The sequence below is a fragment of the Protopterus annectens genome, chromosome 4.part0 (genome assembly GCF_019279795.1).
Source record: "Protopterus annectens isolate FY-2018-M chromosome 4.part0, PAN1.0, whole genome shotgun sequence".
Taxonomy (NCBI): Eukaryota; Metazoa; Chordata; order Ceratodontiformes; family Protopteridae; genus Protopterus; species Protopterus annectens.
In genome coordinates, this window is record NC_056733.1 from 1,481,263,823 (window position 1) to 1,481,280,561 (window position 16,739).

Consider the following 16,739-nt stretch of genomic DNA (forward strand, 5'->3'; position numbering starts at 1 on the left):
ACTCTTCAAGAAAAATCTTGATGAGTGGATGGGAAATAGGAAATTCACCCCAGGGAACACTTCTGTGGCCCTGCTCAACAGGAGCACAGGAAAATAGCCTTCTTGGGTGGTGAAAGCCAGGGAACCTTGTTGGCTAGGATTACATAGGCCCTTGGGCCATAGCCTTGTACGTACCTATGAACCTATGAACCTATAATGACCAATTGTGTGGTTTGTGCATTGCTGCTGTCCAGCAAAGGGGATTACTCTACCTTGGTGGAGGCAGGTTTTAAGAGTAAGGTATTTCTGAGCCCAGACAGCTATGTAGGTGTTCATATACCTGTTTGTAGTTGGCATGGACACAAGGTCATAACACAGTTGGACACCTCTCCAGTTTCAACCTGATAATCATGCTTATACTAGTACCCATGTCTGTGTCAGGGCACTGCAACAACCAGTAACTGTAGAAATTTATGTGTGTTGGATGCACAGATACTAAGATTACACACATGTACAGCATGTACAGCTTATTTACCTGACATTTTGCATGCCATGTCTGTTATGATGCTTCCACGTATACCTACTCATGCATATATATGCATAGGTAATACATGAAATACATTTCTGTTTTATGTCAGTATGGCACACTGTATTTACACTCTTGCTGCTCAGTCATACCTCTCAACCTGTTAGAGCAGAACATCTGTAGGTCACCACACATACGTGGGAGCAATGGCCTAAAATTAGTGACACTTTCTTAATATTGCTGTAACACACTTAAGTCATTTGATTGCACAGTAGCCTTTGCATTCACATTAATACCCTGGAGGATGTCCAACACCCATATGTATGCTAGTATGTTCTAATGTCAGTCTTCACAGATTTGCCAATGATTTGCCAGACATAACAAAACTCTATGAGTAAATGACTACAAATGTGAGGCATACATATGGTCAGTGTGCATAACACGGTGCAGTTGAATGGTATGAACTCAGTATATCACATGCAGTTCAACACACATGTCTGCAACAGTAGTTTACTATGAAAATACCCTGTATAGGTTTCTCAGATTTGTGAGGCAAACATGTGTATCATAGTTGTATTCACAAGTAACATATGGATATCTACGACATCCCTGTACCTGGCCTAGCAGTGTCACAGTCAGTACTGTTCAACAGACACACCAGTAGTTGACATATGTGATCCATTCCTTCCTGGGTTGACTCAGGAGCCTAAGCTGTGATCTATGTCATTGCAGACAGACCCAGATGCTATGGCCATAGGTGCTGATCAGCACTATATCAGTACAGCAAGTCTTGTTGAGACATATTTATTTAACATACTACATCCCATTATTGCATACCCCCTACTACATTCCATTACATGCTTACTTGTTTGACATACCTTTTTTCCCCAAGTATTGTTGGTTTGGATTCAAATTCCTGTTTCTGTTTCAGTGTGTGTGTGTGTATGTGTGTGTGTGTGTGTGTGTGTGTGTGTGTGTGTGTGTGTGTGTGTGTGTGTGTGTGTGTGTGTGTGTGTGTGTGTGTCTCTCTCTCTCTCTCTCTCTGTCTCTCTCTCTCTCTGTCTACCCATGTATAGGTATAGACCTGTTTTGCATAGGCAGCAGCTTGCCTTTTGTAGATAATGCTCATGAGCAGGTGATGGCCTGGGCACCAACTGGTGTCCCCCACTTGCTAATCGCATGCAGAAAAGCTGGGTTGTTATTCCTATAACCAATGGCATGGCAACACACTCCTATAATTGAGTACTTTGTGTGGGCATTGCCCCTTTTCCTTGCCTGTGACAAGGACAGTATGAAGGTGTGTGAACAACAGTATCACAGAAGGTAACTGGAAATACCTCTTACAACAAAGCATGTGGAGACAGCCCAGCAAAATGAGGGAGAAGGTCCCAGACTTAGGTACAAAATGTGAGTATTGCTGTTATACATTTGGATTCATGCTAGTTTAACAGAGTTTGTGTGGACATAGATATTCTGTGTGGGTCTAAGTCTGACAGTATTATGTGGTTGGCATAACAGTCAACTGTAGGGTTATCTGCAGAATGGCCAGAGGTTTGACTCTTATGTTTGGTCTGTTCTTCCAACAGTTGTTGTCCTTGGCAAATCAGTAGCATTCCCTGGATATTGCAGTCAGTAAATGCTAACTTCCATTTGTGTTCCTGACTTCATATGCCTCAGTTAAGATATGTTACAACAAACCCTGTCACACCAGCAACTTTCTCAGTTTATAACAGCAATATTTCAATTATGCCTCTGTGTTTGGGCCTCTGTCCCCAAATTATGTCAGGCTTTGTCCAGATGTCATGCAGTAAGAGGTTGATAGGTATGGTATATCATTAGTTAGTGCCTTCCTTCCTGACATCATCCCAGTGATGTAGCAGAATGCCAGACATGTTATGAGGAAGAGGCCATATATATAAGGACAGTGCCTGGACATTCTGTGGGAATCTGTACAGTTGATGGGTCTGTGCACGTGTAGCAATTGTTAACAGACTGTCAGGATTGTGTAGCAGTGCAGTGCGTAAATGTTTGTTGCGCTGTGTAGTGAGGGGGTACATTTAAGTGTCATGGGTCCTTTTCTATGTGACTGTGCAGGCTGCTCCAGTTTCTGGTGGTCTATCGGCTGTATATGTTTGCAGGGGCAGACTGAGACATATTCTGTACCACTGCAAGAGTCAGACTACACTGTGACTTGGGGCAGTATATGTAGGGTTAATGTGTGAGTGTCATACATGATATTTTTTATGTTCACACAGTCATTATACCCTACTGTTTACTTGGCTTACCAGTATGTCACTGTGACTATGGAGAAATTGGTTGTGGGTATGCAGGCTCACACCGGTGACTGTTTTTGACTACTGTTACATCCCTGTAGTGACTGATATATTTGCAAATGCATGTGTAATTCCCCATATCTGACTTGAGGGAGTGCTGTGTCAGTCTGACTGTGTGGTTGGTGACATGCTAAGCAGCTCAGTGTATTTTCCCATTGTCATGTTATGTCCAGATATTCGTAGGATATCCAGTTGTCTGGCTCATATCTTTGGTCTGGTTCCCACAAGTGTTGTGTATGTCTGACAAATCAGTGGGATGATGTGAGGGTTTCAGACACTAACTAATGAGAAGCAAATGAGCCTTGGAGTTGAGCTATTTCAGTCAATATATGTTAGAACAGACGGTGTTACTGCAGCAAATGTCTCAGCTTATCTAGTCAGGTATTTCAGATATGTCTCTGTTTTCATGGCTTTCTCCCTCCACTTTGTCAGGCTTGGTCTAGATTTGTTGCACTAGGGAGTTTTGAGCATACCTCTCAACAAGCCTTTCTCTGGTAAATCACTGTGATGATCTGAGGATTTCTGTCAGTAAATGATGACATAATGTCAGTTCCAGACCTCATATCCTTCAGAACATGTATGCTGAAACAAATTCTGTTACTCAAGCAAATTTCTATATCTGTAAGAGCAATATTTAAAATATATCCCTAGTTGTGCCCCATTATCCCCCCATTTTTACAGCTTTTACCCATATTTCTTGCACTAACAGGTTTAGAGGTATGGTTCTGAGATATGAGTGCACTATGTGTTATGAGCATGTGTGTGTGTGTGTGTGTCTGTGTGTGTGTGTGTGTGTGTGTGTGTGTGTGTGTGTGTGTGTGTGTGTGTGTGTGTGTGTGTGTGTGTGTGTGTGTGTATATATATATATATATATATATATATATATATATATATATATATATATATATATATATATATATATATATATATATATATGTATATAAACATATTTTTCACATATATATATCTCAATACATGTATATCTGTATATGTACAAAACCTGAGTGATTCCACAGAGCTTTTTCCCTACTTTTGAATGACTCTACTGCATGATATGCTTAAAAAAGCATCAGGGATTCCTACAGGTCAAACGGTGTAGTGGTACATTGCTCTGACTATGGTGTACAGGGTCCTGGGTTTGAGACTTGACAGTGCTGATTATTTTGTTGCTAGGCAGAACAGTGGCTGATGGAGACAGAGTGATTAAAGCAGCTTTAAGCTTTTGTAATAAAGCAACAGCTGTGCATTTGTACGGGATTTGGAGGTGAATTTGGACACTCAAACCCCAGAGAGAGGGGTGAGGACAAGAGAAATGTGTTGTCAAGCCAATTTGATCAGATTACATGTGTTCAGTGGACACCCATGTAAAAAAGACAGCTATGTATGGGGCGATGATTGTTTTGGAGACAGATGCCCTTTTTTCCTTTGTTAAGGTGAGAGTGTGATGTTGGGGAAGGATTGTAGGTACAGCTGGGGAGGTAGATTACTTAGGGAGACAGAAGACAGACAAGACAGCAGACAGGGGTGGTGTATAACACATGTGGGGGGATAAACACCTTGGACAGGGAGGGTGTTGGAATCAGAGGCCCATGAGCCCTCATATGGATATGGTGGGACTGACATCCCCACCTGCAGGCAGTCACAACTGCACCTTCACAGCCCCAATGGTGGCTGTGCTGGGGGCTATACAGGATGGGCAGCCTGCTACTCAAGGTGTGCCAGGTGGCCCTCCATCTTGTGCAACTGGCCAACCAACTCAGAGCAGATGACACTGCGCACCATACCCAGGAAATTACAGCGGATGATGGGCTCATCTCTGCAACAGCCCCCAGGTGGTGCAGGGCATGCAGGACATGAAGTTCCATGGTGGATCCCAGATGTGCTAGGGCCTGGCACCACAGCCAGATGGGGCAGGACAGGTGTATCCACTGGGCTCGATCTTCCCAAACGTACTATGGTGTAGAGGTATTCCAAGATATATTGCTTAGTCATGAACAAAACATTTCAATATTAGATTTAAAGGCATGCATGGGTGTTCAATTAACCCAGAACAACAGATGTGAAACAGTTGCATAGCAAACAGAACACATGCATAACTGGAACAACAATAAGCATTGTAACAGCATGTCAGTAACAATGAAGGTAACCGGCCACCAACAATGCTATGTGAACAAGGTATGTTAACATGCATCCAATTAATTATATGAACAATAACGTAACACATGTTCATAGGTTGGCACTAGGCTATCGGCCCTAGGGCCTATACAAGCCTAGCCATAACAATTCCCTAGCTATTTCTTCCCACAGTATTTCCTTCCCTGGAGCCCTATTTAGCAGGGTGACTAATGTGATCCCCGAGGTGAATTTCCTATCTCCCATCCAATCATAAAGGTTCTTTTTGAAGAGGGCCAAAGAGGCACTCTGCTTGACATGTATAGGCAGTCTATTCCAGAGTCTGGGGATGCTCTGGGTCAGGAACGTATCCCTCCAGCATGTTTTGTTCATTGTGTTGACAAGGTTTAGATCCCTGGAACGTGTGTCTCTGAGGGATTAGGATTTCTTTAAGTGTAGCATGTCCAACAGCTCTGGGTTTGAAATGGCCTTGTATGTTAAGCAGAGACCACCTCTGAGTAGACAATATGTGACAGAGTATAGGTGGAGGTTTTTTTAGATGGTCAGCAAAGGGCATCTGCTTTAGGCCTGTGATTCTTTTAGTGAAGTATTTCTACGGCCTTTCCAGTTGTTGAAGATGTCTTGAGAGGTACATACCAAATGGGGCGTTGCATTCTATAATGGGTCTAATGAGGGATGAGTACAGTGGGACAATGACCTCCTTTTTTCTGGATGAAAAGCCCTTAGTGATGAGGTGTGCCACATAGAAGGATTTCCTGACTGTTGTGACAATGTGGTTATCAAAGGTGAGACCACTGTCCACCTGTGTCCCTAAGTCTTTTATCACACTTTCAGTGTTTATTGTACTGCCACCTATGTGGTAATTCACAGGTACATGCTTTTTCCCAAGGGGATAACTATACATTTCTTGGCATTGAGCTTGAGCCCATGGTTCTGGCACCAAGCATATGTTTCTGTAAGGCCCTTTTGTAGAATATCCACATAATTTGGGGATTCAGTAATGGTTCCCAGTTTGCAGTCATCTGCGAACTTTGTTAGCCAGAGTCCTTTAGTGTTGGCCTGTACTTCACAGCGGTCCCAGGACTGAACCCTGAGGTACTCCACTTGTCACTTGTCTGGAGCTGGATTTGGAGTCAGCTACTTTTACAGTGTGGGTTCTGTCAGTAAGCCAGTTGGCAACCCATCAAGTGACATAGGGATTAATGCCCAGCTTAGTAAGTTTATCTATGATTCCAGAGTGGGGGAGGGTATTGAAGGCCTTGGCGAGGTCCATATAGGCTGTGCGGACCACCTTACCCTACTCCACGACTCTGGTCACTGATTCGAAGAAGTCAATCAGGCTCAGGACTCAAGATTGGCATTTCACAAACCCAAACTGCTTGGGGTCCAGTGTTCAAAGGTTGCCAATGTCTTTGTTTATAAGTTCCATGATAATACGTTCCATGGCCTTGCAAATCAGGCTCGTCAGACTGATGGGGAGGCAGTTCCCAGGATCCAAGGTGGATCTCCCCTTGTGGAGTGGGATAACTGTAGCTGTGCGCCACTCAGTGGACACGAAGCCTGAGGTGAGGCTATGATTAAACATGACACTTAGGTGAGGTGCCAGTTCATTCTGTAGTTCATGGAGTACACAGCCTGGGATGTCATCTGTTCCCATGGATGCTGTATTCTTAGCTTTGGAGAGTGCATTTTTTACCTATGTGGCTGTTATTACCGGAATTTGGCAATCTTTCGGTATTGCAATGGGCCCTTTAGGGGGTGGGGGGGGGTGAAGTTTGCACTGAATCAATCTGCCAGGATATTGGCGATATCTTTAGGATCAGTATATTTAATGCCATTCTATTGTAGCTCAGAGCAGATCTGAGCATTGCCATTTAGATTCTTGACATAGCCATAGAATGCCTTTTAGGGTGTCTTTGGAATCTTTGGCAAGTTTATTTTCGTAACTAGCTTTGGAGGATTTTATGAGGGATCTCAGCTTCTTACTGAGGCTGTTAAGGGAGTTTTTTCATCCTGGGATTTTCCTTTTTTCTGCAACAGTTTCTTCCTTTTGTTGGAAAGGTTGTTTATGGCAAGGGACCACCAGATTGGCTTCCTTTTTTGGAGGAGAGCGTCTTGGTTCTATTGGGGATGGCACGATTCATGCACGAGTGTATGTGCTCACACAGTGCCTTAGTGTACGATTCAGCAGTTGAACTTTCAGTTCCCGTCTGCTTGGGTGTCATGAAGTTTGTCACTTCTGACTTGCGTAGCATGAAGTTGGCTTTGAAGTTTTATACAGAGGTTTCCTTACTGGAGGGGTGGGGGGTGGGGGTGGGATGTGGATGTCAAGGGTGATTAGCTTATGGTCTGACCTGACCAATGAGGGGGTGACCATAGGTGTGGAGCATCGATTTCCCATGTTGGTAATGACCAGTTCTAGGATATTGGAGCCCCTGGTAGGACTAAGGATTAGTTGATCCAGGGCGTTGGAATTTATGAATTCCAAGAACCGCTGGGCAAAGCTGTTGGTACACGAGTAGTTTTCCCAGTTAATGGCAGGGTAGTTGAAATCACCCAGTATTAGGGTGTTTGGTTGTATCTTAATATTTTCCAGTATGTTTAGAAAGGTGTAGTGAGATGTCCCAACATTGGGTTTGGTAACAACATACCCGTAGTATATGAATAATAATTAGTGATGCAGATGAGGGGTGGGGGAAGAGAAGAAAAGTCCATTAACAACTGCATATGCCTCTATTTTTACAACAGTATTGCTCAATACTCTAGAGGTCTGCCCTCACTTTACAAATATCTATGGCCTACCTATGACATACCCATATTTGTGAGGTGGGTCATGTAGATGGTCTTCGGTACAAGGGTGCACACGTGGTGGGAAACTGTCAGGTTGCTACCAACCTCAGTCCACAAGTCACCTCACACCTGATTGCATACTCAGTACATTATTACTATCATACTTAGTGTTGATGACATCTGCCACAGCAGGAGGAGTGATGGCTCTTCTGATATTCCGTTTTCGGTAATGCTTCTGGTACCGGTCAGCAATCGGGTGACTGCCTCTTGGGGGATGGCCACATCAGTAGAGGAATGCAAGACAGTGGGCAGCTTGCAAGCATCCATATACCTGGTCAGCCACAGACCACTGCTATTGTTCTATACAGCAGACACATATATCTCAAACAGTAGAGGCCCCCAGACTGATCATTGGGGTACACCGTTGTGGATGAATCTACTATTAGAGGTGGGTTCTACTACTTTGAATGAGTGGCTACTATCATTGGGCCAGTCAGCTTCCCATCTGGTAACCTACAGGTCAGTGCCTAGTTGTGTAAGCTTATGTATCCTGTCCACCTGGGGAATAGTGTGAGAGGATAGGACTAAGTGAAGGTAGGCATTGTTCACCATCTTCCCCTCGTCCCTGTGTTTGTTGACCACTGCAGAGAGGTCAATCAGGTTTCACAGGCCTTATCTCCCTTTGACAATACCATGATGTGTGGGCCCAGGCATTTTGATGTTGCCAATGTCCATGTTCATAATGTCCTTGATATTGCCTCCCATGCCCTTGCAGAGCAGGCTAGTTAGGCTGATGTGCATCATATTGGCTGGGTTGATGGATTGCTCCACCTTTGTGTATAGGGATGACAGTGGCTGTCCTCTGTGCAGATGGGATGACACTGGTGCTCAGGCTGTGGTTGACTACAGTGCAGAATGGTTCCAAGAGCCCATGCCTGTGATCATGTGGGATGCAACCAGGGATGGTATCATGACTATGGAGACCTCTGTGTGTTGCGTTTGAGAGAGCATTACAGACCTGCTTTCTGATGATGAGGGGAGGGGGGCAGGTGCTGCACATGCACATGTGTACCACTGGGGGGACAGGGGGGTGGTGGTGTTTACACTTCACCTGTCTGCAGCCAGTTGTATATATCTATGAGATATGTGCATGTGGTGTTATTGACCACCACTACAGAGCAGATTTGTGTGCTGCCTCTGGAATTGCAGACACATGTGTGGAAGGCCTAGTGATCTGCCTTGGTGGATGTGTCCAATATGCACTCAAAGACAGCCTTAGGGTACATGACCTGTGCCCATATTTGCTTGTACAGACCAAGGTGACATTGTTTCCAATGAGGTACCTGTTCCTTCTTGGTCCATCCAGCACTTGTTTCTACCTATTATGGTATTTGTGTATTGCTGCTGTCCACCACAGGTGTTTACCCTACCTTAAAGGAGATGATGTTGCCCTGTCAGGTACTGCTGAGTCCAGACAGCTATGTGGGTGCCCACATAGTATTGTGGTGTGGGCCTGGACACTGTTACTAGTTCCAACAAATGAGACATTGGCTGTACAGCTACTTTTGCCTGCTCTGAAGGGACTTGTAGTCATTTGTGTACAGTTCATTCTGTTTGATACTGTAAAGGAGGTGGTGGGGGGGCAGGAGAGATGGTGACCTGAACAGTGATGGCTATGTGGGCAGGTATTACCAAGTGGGATGGCACTGCAGGAGTGCTACAGTGGCTACTCATATTGGTTAGGACCAGGTACATGAGATTCCCACCTGCCGTAGGGGTGTTGACCTGCTGATCCACTGCATTGCCATTGACAAAGCCAAGAAATCTATGTGCATTCATGTTCAGGTGGCATAGGTCAGGCATTCTATGACTGGATATTTTAAGTCACCCAGGAGTAGGGTAGATGATTTAATCCTGACGGATTTCAGAAAGTCCCAGTAGGTGTGGTGGGTGTCCTTAGTCATGGTTGGAGGCCTCTAGCTAGCTATGATTTGAGTTGGTATTTTGCTAACTGTTAACTGCACTCGGGATGTCACCCATGCAACATACTGTTTGACCAGCCTGGAGGTGTGTATGTGTAAGCTAATGTTCAACACTCCCCTTCATGTGGCTTTTCGGGCCTCCATTTGGGGTGTAAACGTATGATGGGATGAGTGATCTGGCAAGGTTGGTGTGCTCTCCACAGCTAGACAGCAGATGTCAGTGACTGCACAAATGTCAGCATCCTACAGGACAAGGTGTGCTTGCATTGATATGGGTCTCATGGTAAGACACCTAGCTCCTGTTTGAGCAAGACATCTGAACAAAGGCACACATCAGTGGTGGGCAAAGGCCAGTAAACAGTGTCACCTTATGAATCTAGCTGAAACACACTTATATGCCAGCAAAGACAGTGTCACATTCACAGGTGTACTCTGCAGGATATGACATCTGACAATGAAATATATGCTGATTTGTTATGACTGCAGTCTTTAATGGGTTGCCAGTGATGTGCCAGACAATGCACAACTGTCTGAGGCATTGACTACAAATATGAGGCAAACATGTGGTCAGTCTGCAACACTCTGGACGGTTGGCAGGTATGGGCTCCGTATATCACATACAGTTCTACACACACATCTGCACCTGTCATGTAGTATGCACATACCCTATGTACATCTATTACATTTGTAAGACAAGCATATGTATCAGAGTAGCTTTAACAGATGACTAATTACAACTTCCCAGGTAGCTGGCCTACCAGTGACACGCTCAGTATTGGACAACAGAGACTCCATTAGTAGTCATACATGAGATGACCTTTGCTGGGGTAAGTCAGGGGCCAGATATGTGCTCCATGTCAATACAGGCAGGGCAGACAGACATGGCCATAAGTGCTGGACAGCAGCATGTGAGACCATCAGGTCTTGCTGCAGCCTAGTATTTAATGTCCCATTTGACATCATTGCATCTGCCCTTCTGCATTTTATTACATGCTTACATGATTGACATATGTGTTACAGTGCTCAGACATTACCTCACAACAATGCAGTTGGTTAGGTTTGTGTAGTCACAGTCTGTCTTTGTGTAGATGGGTTGAGACCTGTGTTCCATAGGCAGCAGCTTGCCTTTTATAGGTAATGCTCATGAGCAGGTGATGGCCTCTGCACCAATCGGTGTCTCCCACTCGCTACTTGCATCCAGAGCAACTGTGTTGTCTTTCCATTTGCCAATGCCATAGCATCACAGCCTTAATGTGGGCCTTGCTCCTTTCCCTTGCCTGTCTGGAGGACATTATGGAGGTGTGGGGGCTACAGCTTCACACACAGTAGGTGGGAATACCTCTCAGGAGAGGACACGTGGAGACAGCCCAGCAACATGGGGAACAAAGCTCCAGAACCGTGTACAGATTGTAAGTCAGTAGTGCTCTTATACACATAGAGGATTGCTAATTTAACAGGGTTCATCTGGACATGCATTTTCTGTGTGACGACGTCTGAGAGTGATATGTCTGTGACATAACTGTCAACTGTCCTGATGTCCACAGACTGCCCAGGGGTTTGCCTGTTATATTTGGTCTGTTCCTCAGACATCTGTTTTTGTGGAAGCAGTAAGATAATGTGAGGATTGTAGTCAGTAATTGTTGACATTCATTGGTGTTTCAGACATCATATCCTTCAGGGATGTTATGTTACAACAAAGCCTGTGATACTGTCAACTCTTTCAGTTTGTAACACCATTATGTGAGATATGTCCCTCTTTCCAGCCCCCTGTCCCCCAAGTAAGTCATGTTTTGTCCAGATGTCTTGCAGTAAGAGGGTCAGAGGTATGTGATATCATTATTTATTGACTGCACTCAAGGTATCATCCCATTGACTTAGCAGACTCCTTGGAGTGGTATGCGGCAGTGGCCATGAATATGGTCTCACACCCTGGACATTCTGTGGAAATCTGTACCTATGAGCATTATGTATGTCTGGCCATTATGAATTGACTGCCATGATTGTGTAGCAGTGTTGTGTGTCAATGTTTGTTTGGCTGGGTAGGGATAGTAGCAGATGTGAGTGTTACAGATCCTTTTTCTATCTGACTGTGCATGCTGCTATGGCTGCCGGTGGTGTATCACGTGTGTATGTTTGTAGGGGCAGACTGAGAAAGTTCCTTTAACACCTCAGGATTCCCAGTACACTGTGAGTTGGGCCAGTATCTGTCAGTGTATTGTGTGACTGGGAATCAAGATATGTAAGTTCAAACAGTCATTCTACTCTAGAGATCATATAGGCTACTGGTATGTTGCTGTGACTCTGGTGCAAATGGTTGTGGGTGGACATTTATGCACCACTATCTGCTTTTCCCTACAGTTCCATCCCTGCAGTGCATGATATATTTGGATATACATGGGTAATTGGCCAGAGCTGATTTGGGTTAGTGTCGTGTTGATCTTACTACGGTTCAGAAGGTGCTGGGTGACATGGTTGGTGGCTGTCATGAGTTTTTCCATTCTGTTACATGACTGTGGGCATACTTCTCCACTGTCCAGATGTCTAGACACTGTCCTGATGTATGGCTCATATGTTTCATCTGTTGACCACACCAGTTGTGGGTTTCTGAGAAATCACTGGGATGATGTGAGCATTGACATCAGTAAATAATGACATTCATTTGTGTTTCAGACCTGGAATCTATCTGGCATTGTATGTCAAAGCAAATCATGCCACTCTAGCAGACTTCTATGCATATGACAGCCATATTTCACAGATGTCACTATTGTTAGCCCTTTATTCACCCAACTTGTTGGCCTTTTTGCAGATGTGTTGCAGTAAGAGGTTGGTTTTGTGTGTGTGTGTGTGTGTGTGTGTGTGTGTGTGTGTGTGTGTGTGTGTGCATGTGTGCGTGTGTGCGTGTGTGTGTGTGTATGTATTTGTGTGTTTGTGTATATATATATATATATATATATATATATATATATATATATATATATGTGTGTGTGTGTGTGTGTATGTATATATGAATATACATATATATATATATATATATATATATATATATATATATATGTATATATATATATATATATATATATATATATATATATATATATATATATATATATATATATATATATATATATATATATATGTGTGTGTGTGTGTGTGTATATATATATATATATATATATATATATATATATATATATATATATATATATATATATATATATATATATATATACACACACACACACACACACACACACACACACACACACATATATATATATATATATATATATACACACACACACACACACACACATATATATATATATATATATATATATATATATATATATATATATATATATATATATATACATAGAGAGAGGGAGAGAGATATTCCCCCTTATGTTGAATGACTGTTGTGCATGATATGTTTGTAAAAACATTACATATTCCTACAGTTCGGTTGATGTAGCAGTATGATGCTGTGATTGTTGTGCACAGGGTCCTGGATTCCACACTAGGAGGTGATTACTTTTTTCATTAATGTTAAATGAGCAGAATGAATTATATGTTTGTAAAAGCATTACAGATTCCCATACCTCAGATGGTGCAGTGGTATGGTGCTGGGATTGTAGTACACAGCATCCTGGGTTTGAGAGTTGGCAGGCCTGATTATTTTGTTGCTGGGCAGAACAAGAGCTGATGGAGACAGAGTGATTAAGGCACTTTTAAGCAGTTGTAAGCAAGTTTACATGGTTTTGCAAGGTGCTAAGCATTGCAAAGAGACGGTTAAATAAACCCTCTTAGCTTCACTTAATACTGTTTACTCCCACTTACACCCGAGCTAATTTTCTTTAAAGAAAAGAAAAAAGGGTGAGAAGAAAGTGGTGAAATGGGGGCAAGCAGAGGGTAAAACATTATGAAAAGCAGCTAGGGATGTGCAGGACGGAAGTAGGAAAGGACCATAGCTCTACATTTCTTCGGCAGCAACAGCTGTGAATTACATGTATAGAATTTGGAATTTACAGCCTCACACCCCACAGGGTGGGATGTTGGAAACAGACATTTGCAGAGTCATCAGATGTTGATTGATTAGTTTCACTGTACATGGGGGTGAAATGTAGAGCTATGTATGGGGCAATTTTTTTTTTTTTTTTTGCAGAACAGATGCCCTTTTTTTTTTAAAGTGAGAGTGGGATGTTGGGGAAGGGTTGTAGGCATGTTTGGGGAGGTAGGTTGTGTGGGATAGATTGAATTTGCAGACAGACAAGACAGGGTTGGTATATGACAAATGAGGGGGTTAAACACATTTGACGGGGTTGGTGGTTGGGAATCCGAAGCCCATGAGCCCCAAAATGGATACAGTGGGACTGAGGTCCCCATCCATGGGCATTCACCACTGCTCCTTCACAGCCCCAAAAGGTGGCTGTGCTGGGTGCTGGACAGGAGGGATGGCCTGCCCCTCAAGGTGTGACAGGCAGCCCTCAATCTGGAACAGTTGCCCAGCCAACTCTGATCAGATGGCACTGCTCACCAAACCCTGGACCTGACTGTGGGTGACAGGCTCCTGTCCGTGCCTGCTCCCAGGGGGGGATGGGCCCCTGTCCCCTGAGGCATTTCCACCCAAAGGTGGTGCAGGGCCAGCGATCAAGGAAGGCCCAGGTTGGGTCCCAGATGCCCTGGGACCCGATGCCATGGCCAGATGAGTTGGGACAGGTGGATCTGCCGAGATCTGCCTTCCCAAATGTCCTATGGTGTTGAGGTTTTAAAGAATATGTTGGTTAGTCATGAACAACACATTTCCAGATTAGTTATAACAGCATGCATGGGTGTTCTAATTAACCCCATAAAACAGATTTGAAACAGTTGCATAGCAAAATGACCACATGCATAAATGGAATAACAGTATGCATCATAACAGCATGCCAGTAACATTGACGACAACAGGCCACCAACAATGGTATTTGAACAAGATATGTTAACATGCAACCAATCAAATATATGGACAATAATAGAACACAAGTCCCAACATTAGGTTTGGAGTAAAACATACCCATAGTATATGAATTTTAGTATTGATCCAGTTGAGGTGTGGGGGGCTGCACCCTCCACCCCAATTAAATATAACAACTCCGAGATCACACTACAGTTTGGGAAAAGGCAATGTTCACCTTCACTGCCAGCAGGTTTCTTACCCTGAGAAGGATTTTGTTCATCCAGTCTGTCAATGTGGGTTTTCATGGATGGTATCTCAATAAATCTGTCTTCGACAAAGTTGGCTTTCGATATTATCAGCTAAACCTGTACAAACATACACATGCATGCATGCATGTACATACACCAATTCCAACATCTCTCAAATTCAGAGAAGAGGGAAGATGCTATAAAAATGCAAAATACAGCTTCTTGTTCTTCTCCAAGAGACTTCCAGCGTTGATGTTCTGAGCATCAGTCAAGTAGCTGCTGACAAACAGTAGGTTCTCCTTTATTCCTCTACACCACAGAACCAAGGATGGAATTTCAGAAGTTTATGGCTCAAAGAATGGATGAGAATGAGACCAGTGTGCTAAGGACCAGACCACTGGTGATCAAAAAAGTCAATCAGTCATTCTAAAGAAAAAAAAGTAATTTAGCAAAGAATAAAATAAAAAAGCAAATTTGCACAGTGTGATCACATGACATAGCCATTAACTATTTTGAATTAGAATGTATCTGATGAAATTCAAGCACTATCTGGACGAAAAGCACTTAATAAAGACGTTCTTAAACAATACAGCATCTTTTGGGGTTTGTGCCTTCAACAGCTATTTTTTGTTTATCTTTTTAAAATAAATAAAGAATAAACATATGAAATATGTTTGTTCTAAAATCTTAGGACATTTGCCATTTTTCATTTTTTTTTCTACAGGACACAACTGCCCAAATAAGGACTGTCCTGCATAAAGCAGGACAAGTGGTAACCATAATTCACACACACACACACACACACACACACACACACACACACACACACACACACACAAAAGCTATCACTTCAAAGAGAAAAGAGCACAGCAAAAAGAGAGGGGAAAGAGAAGGTCTGTGAGGATAGTCTGACAATATCCTGTTGACAGCCAATAACATATTAATACTGATTATCTTCCAGAAAATTAACATTAAATATTAAAAATGCTCATTATTAGTATATACATTATCTGTAGGAAGAAAGCAAGCAGAAAAGCTTTCTGCTGAAACTTAGTAGGTCAAAAAGAAGTGGTCCCAGTACAGAGATCTCGAAACACCACTGGTAACCCCATCATGATGGACCTGCACTATATGAATTATGAAGATATTCTGATTGCGGGCCCTATTTTTACACTAGCCTGGTCAGTACTGCTATTTAATGAACCTCACACAAATCACTAGCAGAAGCATTTAGAATCTATGCATGTGCCATTGGGCTGTTTTGAGCTCCAGGAAGTCCCCCTCACTGGCTCTATAGTCAAGCTAATGTAAGAGAGAGAGAGAGAAAGACAGAAATCTCCTGCAAGCAATCCAAGCCATAAGAACAAACATTTATCAATGTGATTTCTTTTACAAAAAGTGGAGGCAAAATTTCACAGGACAAATTAAATGTATTAAAGGGCCATATCTGGCCTATGGGCCATGAGGTTGAGACCATTAGTGCAGAAGAATAAAACCCTGAATACAACTGTGATGAACCACCACTGCCAATCAGTAATCAAGGAGCCTCAGTCTCATCAATGTCAACAGTGGGGAGACGTTCACTGAGAGGATAACAGGTACACACACAGTATTTCCAGATGCAGCTCTCTGCATCAAGTGCAATTTCCCTTAAGGGCACACAGAGACCACAGTCAGTCTGGGGCTGGTTTCTTACTCTTTCTCCAAATCCCCAGTAAGACTGCCCACTGGCACAGCTATAGAGTTGAAATCTCAGCTGAGTGACCAAGCCAAGATCTCCAGCGCACTCCCTGTCCAACCAGTGCTTCATGT